Here is a 9,459-nt window from a genome sequence, read left to right on the forward strand (position 1 = left end):
CTAACATCTCTTACTATACACTCAACCTTGACCAAACTAGGATTTCCTTTTTCAGTACCATCGAAGTTCAATTTAAGTCTTTCTTTCTTGGGTGGGGACCATTTTGCACCCTGCTTGATTTGTCTCTTATCTCTTATTTCCCATTTCAACCTTCTAATTTCTCTCCAATTTGCTTGTATTTCCTTGTCCCATTGGGTAAATATTGTGGTTGACTCTAGATGGACATTTGCATTCGAAACTTGGCAAATGCCTTCCTTAATTTTCTTTATGACTTCCTCCACCTCCAAACTCATTTCACAAAAAAATGGTCTATTACTTTCCTTCCATATTTGCTACATTACAATTGATAGAGCAGTGATCCATAAGTTTTCCCCTAACATTTTCTTCTTCTTTTTTTATCTTGGCCAACTAACCATGAAATCAAGATTGTCCTCTTGTCTTGGGTCGTACCACCCAAGTTCTTTTTGTACCCAATCCCAACATTTGGTTGTGAAAGGGTAGTGCAATAATAGATGATTTACCATTTCACTTTCTTCAAATCACAATGGCCATCTTCTAAGACCATTGAATCCTATCGTCATCAATTTGACTATTCAAAAAATTCTCTTATGTATCATTGTCCAAAGAAATGGTCCTACCTTGGGAAGTATAAAAACATGCCAACACAATGTTATAGGCCATGCTTGATAAAAAAAAAAACATTTTGTATTGTGTACCCCATTTTAATAGAGTACTCTCCTAATCACGCTCCACACCACATAATTTCATTATCCTATTGTTTCAGAAGTATCCTTTTGTAAAGGGGAAAGTTAGGTGACTTGGAAATTTGCAAGATAGAAGGAGAAATCACCAAATCGCCTATTTTCGCTTGAGATGGGGAGATGCCTTTACATTCAAAAGAGGGGGAAAATAAACTAGATTCAGTCACTAATCAGATCAGGACTGAATACTAAGTAGATTGACTGAAATGGATTGTGTTTGACTTTCTTTTGTAAATTGACTAGTTGAATTAAGATTAAGTGCAAGAAATGAAAACAAATATGAGAAAACAGTGAGTTGTAAAGTCAGGATTTTGTCATGCACCCGGATCTAAGAAGTATGAGATGATTTGGAATTGCTCTATGAAAATTGCCAAAAGTAGCAAGGACTGTGTGTAGAGACCAGGGCCCCTCTTGGTCCTCTGAGATTTCCGATCATCGAAAAGGGTTTTTTTGTCTCTGTGTTTGAATCTTATCTCGAGAGTTACAATTGCACACCTATTTTTCTGTACACAGAAGAAAAAGGAAATGTGTTGGGAATAGGGGTTTACCTTTAGGTCAAACCCTGATTTTGGAATTATCCAAGTGGTTGAAATAATGTAATTGAAATGGCTTAAAGTAGAAATCCTCCTCTTTGAGGGGATGTTGAATTGATTGAAAATGAAATACTTATATCTCCTTGTGAAGTTTTGCTTGTCTCCACATGGAATTAGGACTTCATGAATTAGAATGATGATCTCCTCTTTGATGCTTGAAACCTTGACTCTATTGTTTCTCCAAAGCTTGAAGGAAGACTGAAAATGCTCAATTGCTCTTGAATGATTCAATGCTTGATCTCTTGTGTGTGCATGTATGTGGATTCTTGATGGATGGATCCCCAAATGAGAGGGGAAATCCTCTTATATACTTTCCCGAAGGGAAAATGAATTAATTTTACGACATGAGCCGACATGGAGGGGTTTTTCCTGCTCAAATTTGAGATAGGCCAGGGGGTCCAAAATATGTCCCCATTAGGGAGGACCAAGGTGGCACGCCCTGGTCTTGCCCTATTTTGGGGTAGGATCAAGGTGGCAATAGGGTGCATCTTTGATCTAGGTGGTATTTATGACTTGTATGAGCATAATCAGGTCTTCGATCAGGCCAAGGGGCACAAACACTAAGGCAAAGACCCAAATCCGATCAAAAATTGCAAGGGGTACAATTTTAGGATGCTACACCTTCTATGACTTAGCTCGATGCTTAATACTAATTTCACCACTCTTCATATCAAAAATAGATTTACATCCTTATATTTGTGTTGCTCTCTGATCTCTCTTGTGGATATCATTATATAATCTATGAATTTTCGAAACCAAATTGTTCCTTTAAGATGCCTGCATAATCTCTAATCCCCTCGATGTCCATAAGGGGCGAAGTGACCATTCCATGAGTCTACCCATAAATTTGCCTTAGTACCATTGTTTATCTCATGTCAAATGTTTTGTAATTTGTCTCCTACTCTCCTAAAGAAATCACCATATCGTGGATCCCCCAATTGATTTTCCAATGGTCAAAATTCTATCTAGGTTGTTGCAAAAGATCCTACACTAGACTTTGTTTGACTCTCTATACATTTTCCATGCCAATTTTGCCCTCAAAACCAAATATTGAGCCTTCATTTTGTAACATATTAATTAAAAAAATAAAGGAAATATACATTTAAATTTCACAAATAATAACTTCTATGCTAGCATAAATTAAAAAACTTGAAAACCTTTATAATTAATCTAAAACTAGAATATAAATATAATCTATCCTCATTAACATAAAATTAGAATTACTCAAACAACACTTTTCTCTTTTCATAAACTAAAATGCAATAAGTAAAAGATAGCATTAAAATTTACTGATGTTTTTCATTCTAGTCTAGAATCTCATACAAGTATTTGTTTAATCTACAACAAGGAGAGCATCATTAGGGTCCTTTACCTCCAACCACAAACCTGGTGGTCCCTTGCAAACCTTCCTTATGGAAATGGTCATACCCTTCATGAGGGTGCAGACATAGGACTAGGTCTCAATGCCATCTAAGCTTGGTGTTTAAAACCTACATTACTCTAGTCTATCACATACTATAGGTGATGCAGGAGCATCCCTGGTTCTTGGTAATCTTGCATCAACCAAAAATATTTCTTTTCAGTTTGTTTCTTGTTTTACAGTTTAGCATTTGTTTCTGCATTTTCTTGCATTTTCCAACCGGATCTTGATCGAGGACATGATTATCTTCCTTTTCCCAAATCCATGGAATGTTTGGATCTTTTTCTGGCAAGTTATCAATTTTGGATTCCGAGACAATTTTCTGGCTTAGAACTCCGGAGTCGCTTGAACCTATCTAGTTATTGGTGAATCATGCACATTCTTTCCATTGCTAGCAAATTCTTAGTGCATTGTTTCAACGTTCCTTGACATGTTGTTGACCTTCCCTTTGGTCTGGACTTCATCCTTTTGATTTTTTAGAGGATTCTCATTGGTAGAGTCCGACTTAGTGGTTTTAAACGTTTCATCTTGTTCATCATCATTTGATTCTTCTTGGGTCGTCCCAGATCCCTCTAGATTGTATAAATCAATGCAATTTAGTTTGTAGTAACTAGTTTTTGGAACTGGGAAGATCTAACTTGAAATTAAGTGCTTTGGTACTGACCGAGACTGTAATTGAGCATGTTTATATCAAGCCAGTGAGCCGAATCTTGTTTGTAAACAATTTTCATTGTGTATTACTCTTGCTACACAGTCCAGATAGATCTCATTGAGGTCCCTCCTAACCATGACTGCACCAATAGCTACCTCCTAACTAGTATGACCTCTACTCAACTTGTTCATCTTTACTCAAGTTCAGTTGCCCTAACTAGGTAGACTTAACCACTGTGACATGCCAACTACATTTTATCAAATAATTAGGGGAGACTACTATAGACTTAAGGGTGTATTAATTCAACCTTTGGATTCAGTGACAAAGTAATCATTATGCATGTAAAGAACTATTCAAGAGGAACTACTCTTTCGTGACACAAGTACTCTTGCAATTATACACCAGTGTATGCACATGTTATAGCTTGGTATGATGCATGTGTACATGTTATGCATTTGTGCACATACATGTATACATGCTCGTGTATTTTTCCTTAATTGACACATTACAAATGTGTGTGTGCATCCTTGCACTTAATGCATACTTGCATTTTTTTCCCTTAGTCTTTATATTCTTACACATTTATGACATTCCACAGTTCCTTATAATTATGGAATTGTTTCCTCATTACTTATCTTTATATTCTATCCTTATTGGTTGTTTCCACATACACATATACATATATACATATATATATATATGTATACATATACATATATGTATATGTATATGTATATATATATGTATATGTGTATGTATGTATGTATGTATGTATATATGTATATGTATGTATATATACACACGTGTGTGTGTGTGTGTATATATATATATATCTGTGCATACATATACATATACATACATACATACATACATACATATATACATACATACATACATATGTATGTATGTATATATATGTATATATACATACATACATACATATGTATGTATGTATATATATGTATATATCTATGTATATATACATATATGTACACACACACACATATATATACACACACGCATGTATGTATGTATGTATGTATGTATATGTAGATATACATATGTATATATATAGACACACACACACACACATATATATATGTATATATGTATATGCATATATGTATATACATATATATGTAGATATACATATGTATATATATACATACATGCATGCATGCATTTATGTATATATTTATGAATGTATGTATGTATGTACATACACACACACACATATATATATATGTATGTATATGTATATATACACACACACATACATACATACATACATACATACATACATACATACATACATACATACATACATATACATACATATGTATATACACACATATATACATACATACATATACATACATATACATACATATACATATACATATACATATACATATACATATACATATACATATAACACAAGATATCACTGAGAGGGGGGTGAATCGGTGATTATAAACAATTTCAAACAATGTGTGCAACCGATAGGATAATAAAAAACACTAACAAGCAACCACACACAAGAGCACATCACATAACACCAGATATACGAGGAAAACCCAATGTGGGAAAAACCTTGGTGAGAAATGCTGCTAGAGATCTACTGCTCCAATCCAACCTCACAATAAAATAACAATTTTACAATGTTTTAGGGCACCAACCCCTAACAATTTATGGGCACCTACCCAAAGGAGTACCAACCCCTAACAATTTATGGGCACCTACCCAAAGGAGCACCAACCCATAACAATTTATGGGCACCTACGCAAAGGAGCACCAACCCCTGATCTATTATGAGCACCCACTCAAGGAGCAACAACCCCTACACTAAGCACCCACTCAATGAAATACAATGAGATATAAAATCAATACAATGATAAGCACCTTGTTACAAATGCATTTTGTAACCTTCGCAACCTATTCACTCTATCGGTTGAACTATTTTCTGTCACACTGCTTCTTCTCTATCGAATCTCATTTCTCTCTTTCTGAATCCTCTTTAACTCAAATTTTGCCTAGCCATATCTCCTTTCACACTCTCTCTGCTCTCCTTCACTCTCAGCAGCTACCTTACCAGTTCAATCTCTGTCGGTTTGATGGACTGTTATGCTCTGTAGAAGTTTACCGATTACCTTAAACCTTGCTGGTTAAACCTCTCTTACCGGTTCTTCTTCTAACACTCAGTCACTTTAATATTTTGCTATGAATGCTCAGACTGATCAACTCTCATCTATCATAATCACACTTTCTCATTACACATCCGACACCACACTGCTTAAGTATTTGATCTGCATATTTATAGACATGCTTTCCCACCAAAAACAAAGTTCAAGCTTTTACATGCCTAGTATTTTCTTCACTGACTCAGTCCATATCAAATCAAATCAAATCTTATTTCTTGGATTGATAACCTGTAGTAAATCAAACATTAGCACCATTTTTTATCCTTCCAATACACGTTTACTATATTTAGCAAACTGGATCTTGTTCATCGGCTTTGATTTTGTCGACTACAATAAATGATCTAGCTATTTCCTTTCGATTTGTTTAGAGCTACAATCCTCTACAATTGATCCATGATTTTCATAGTCTTCATTTAATATCGACCTAATTGACAACTACCACGCTGATGCACCATTCACCTACCACTGCATGTTTGCCACCTGGAGTCCATGTTACATCTCTGTCAGCATCCAACTCACTTGACTATGTCGGTTCAAACTCGGTCACCGACCAAACATACTACTGGTATACACTAACCGGTTAACCTTCATATCATGTACTCCTCTGTTCTTCTGGTTAGGACATGTTAACATTTACTGGTGACAGTCCTCAACCGTTTTGCCAAAGTGGCAAACACTTCACATCCTTTCATCTTCTTATCCAAGACCTACAATTTGTCTCTTTGCTTGCTTACTAGTTGACATCAACATGCCAACAATTTGCAATACTCCTACGTGCATACCGATAATATTAACTTGCATACCGGTTGACATCAATGACAACACAATGCAAACAATCTCCCCCTTTGGCATTGATGTCAACACACAATGTCAACTCACATACACAACTGTACTCTTTCTCCCCCTTTGATACCAATGACAAATGGCTCATACACCAACTTCACTCCAGAGATTAATGATTGAGTTATCCCCCTTTGAAGTTACTCTCCCCGTCAAGCCAAATGCAACTTTTTTAGATTGACAAATTGAATAGACAACTCCCAAAATCTCAAACCTGTCGGTGGTGCACACTCTCCCTCTGTGTGTGATACCGGCCTCGAGTAGCAAAACTTCTATAATTAACACCGGTCTTTATATCCAATCCCACAACTGCTTGTATTGCAACACAAACATCTGACCTCCCCTTGTGTACAACATATGCTCCAAGAGTCAAAAGATGTATAGCTGTGAAATCCCCCTGAACCATAGATCTCCATACACATTTAAGTTCAGAAAGTTGGTGGGACTACTCCCAACTTGTGTCTTAGATACTCAAATGTGTTTGTCGGTTGAGGTTTTGTGAAGATGTCAGCAACTTGTTCACTTGTAGGGACATATTCTACCTTTACTTATTTCTCTATAACCTTTTCCCTAAGAAAATGGTATTTGATGGCAATGTGCTTTGTCCTTCAGTGCATAAGTGGATTCTTTAAAATGCTAATTGCACTTGAGTTATCACACCAGATAGGAATAGGGTCAAATATTTCTACCTAAATGTCCTTGAGGGTTTGCTTCATCCATAACAATTGAAAACAACATTTAGTAGCAACAATATACTCTTCCTCAGTAGTAGATAACAAGATTGAATCCCGCTTCTTGTTGTGCCATGAAATCAACTGGTTACCCAAAAAGAATGCTCCACCATTTGTGCTCTTCCGGTCATCAATGCAACCTGCCCAATCAGCATCAATGTAGGCCTGTAAATTGAAATCTCCTTGCTTTGGATACCATAAGCCATAATTAAGTGTTCCTTGTAGGTACTTCAAGATCCTTTTGACTGCATTCACATGTGACTATTTAGGTGCAGCTTGAAAACTTGCCACCATACATACTGCCTACACTATATTAGGTCTTGAGGCAATAAGATATAACAAACTACTAATCATGGATCTATACAGGGTCTGATCCACTTCTGGTGACTCATCAACCTTGCTCAACTTGCATCTGGTCACCATGGGGGTACTAACCAGTTTTCTATCCTCCATCTAAAACTTCTTCAACATATCTTCGACATACTTGATTTAAGAGATAAATATTCCTTTATCTTGCTGTGAAATTTGCAAACCAAGAAAATATGACAACTCTCCAAGCATCAACATCTCAAACTCTGATTACATCTGATCAGCAAACTCTTTACACAAGGTATCTTTGTTGCCTCCAAATATTATATCATCCACATACACAACAACAATAATTATGTGACGTCCATCTACTTTGATGTACAGATTACTATATGCATTTCCCTTTTTGAAACCTTGCTCCCGAAGATACTTATCTAACCTTGAATGCCATGCTCTTGGAGCCTGCTTCAAACCATAGAATGCCTTCTTCAATCAGCATACAAAAGTTTCATCATCATGAAGTAGAAAACCTTCCGATTGTTCTATGTAGATTTCTTCTTCCAAATTACCATTCAAGAAGGCAGATTTAACCTCCATTTGATATACCTTGTATCCTTTGTAGGCAAAGAATGCTAAGAACATTCTAATGTCTCAAGTCTTGCAACCCGTGCAAATGTTTCTTCAAAATCAATTCCTTCTACTTGAGAATACCCTTTGCACACTAATCTTGCTTTATGCCTGACAGTCTTACCTTCTTCATTCATCTTGTTCCAGTAGACCCATTAAGTACCAATGACATTCTTATCTGCTGGTCTAGGAACTAACTCCCAAGTCTTGTTCTTTTCAATTTGTTGCAGCTCTTCTACCACTGCATCAATCCATTTTTCACTTTTGCTGGCCTCATTAAATGTTTTGGGTTCCATTTCGGTCATGAGGCAAAAATTCACTTGTTCATTGTTTCATGCAAGTCTTCTTCTAGTCTGCACACTGTCATTTTTATTTCCTATAATCTGCTCTTCTGGGTGATTTTTCTGCACATATCTATTAGGGGTCTTGTTGGGTGCCTCTTCCTGTTCACTTTCTGACTTCACTTCATCTTCATCACATGAGTTATCATACCGATTTACTTGTGTTTGTCTGCCTTTATGCAAGTCTTCATCAAATCTTACATGCACACTCTCAATAACTCTTCTCAGTCTTTTGTTGTAGCATCTGTAGGCCTTGGTGTGAGTTGAGTAACCCAAGAAAATACCTTCATGACTCCTATAATCAAAGCCACCTAAACCATATTCATCTCTCTTGATGAAGTATTTACTTCCAAACACTTTGAAGTGTTTTACTAATGGCTTTCGGTCATACCACAATTCATAAGGTGTCATTTTGCTATTTACTCTTAGCTGAACTCGGTTCAATGTATATACAACAGTATGAACTACTTCCTTCTAGTATATATCCGGTCTGTTTTCCTCATTTAACATTGTTCTCGCCATCTCCTTGACAGTCCAGTTTTTCCTTTCTACAACACCATTTTGTTGTGGTGTCCTTGGGACTGAAATTGTCTTCTGATTCCATGTCTCTCACAGTAGTCTTCAAACTCAATTGATGTGAACTCAACACCTCGGTCATATCTCAAACACTTCAGCTTGCATCCATGTTCCTTCTCAACCATCTTCCAAAAGATTTTAAACCTCTCATATGCTTGTGATTTGTCATGTAGAAAGGTAATCCATGTCATTCTTGAAAAATCATCAATGAACATCAAAAAGTATCTTTCACTGGCTAAAGCTCTTGTTTTGGTTGGTCCACACAGATTAGTATGAATGCACAAGTTCTAAGGGCCTTGAGGTATTATTATCTTTGGTCATGAAGGTCACCTTAGTCTGCTTACCTCTTAGACATTCATCTCAAAAGATGCTTGCTGGTTTGGTGATCTGTGGTATATCTCTCACATA

Source organism: Cryptomeria japonica, chromosome 3, assembly GCF_030272615.1.
Source record: "Cryptomeria japonica chromosome 3, Sugi_1.0, whole genome shotgun sequence".
In the NCBI taxonomy this organism is placed as follows: Eukaryota; Viridiplantae; Streptophyta; class Pinopsida; order Cupressales; family Cupressaceae; genus Cryptomeria; species Cryptomeria japonica.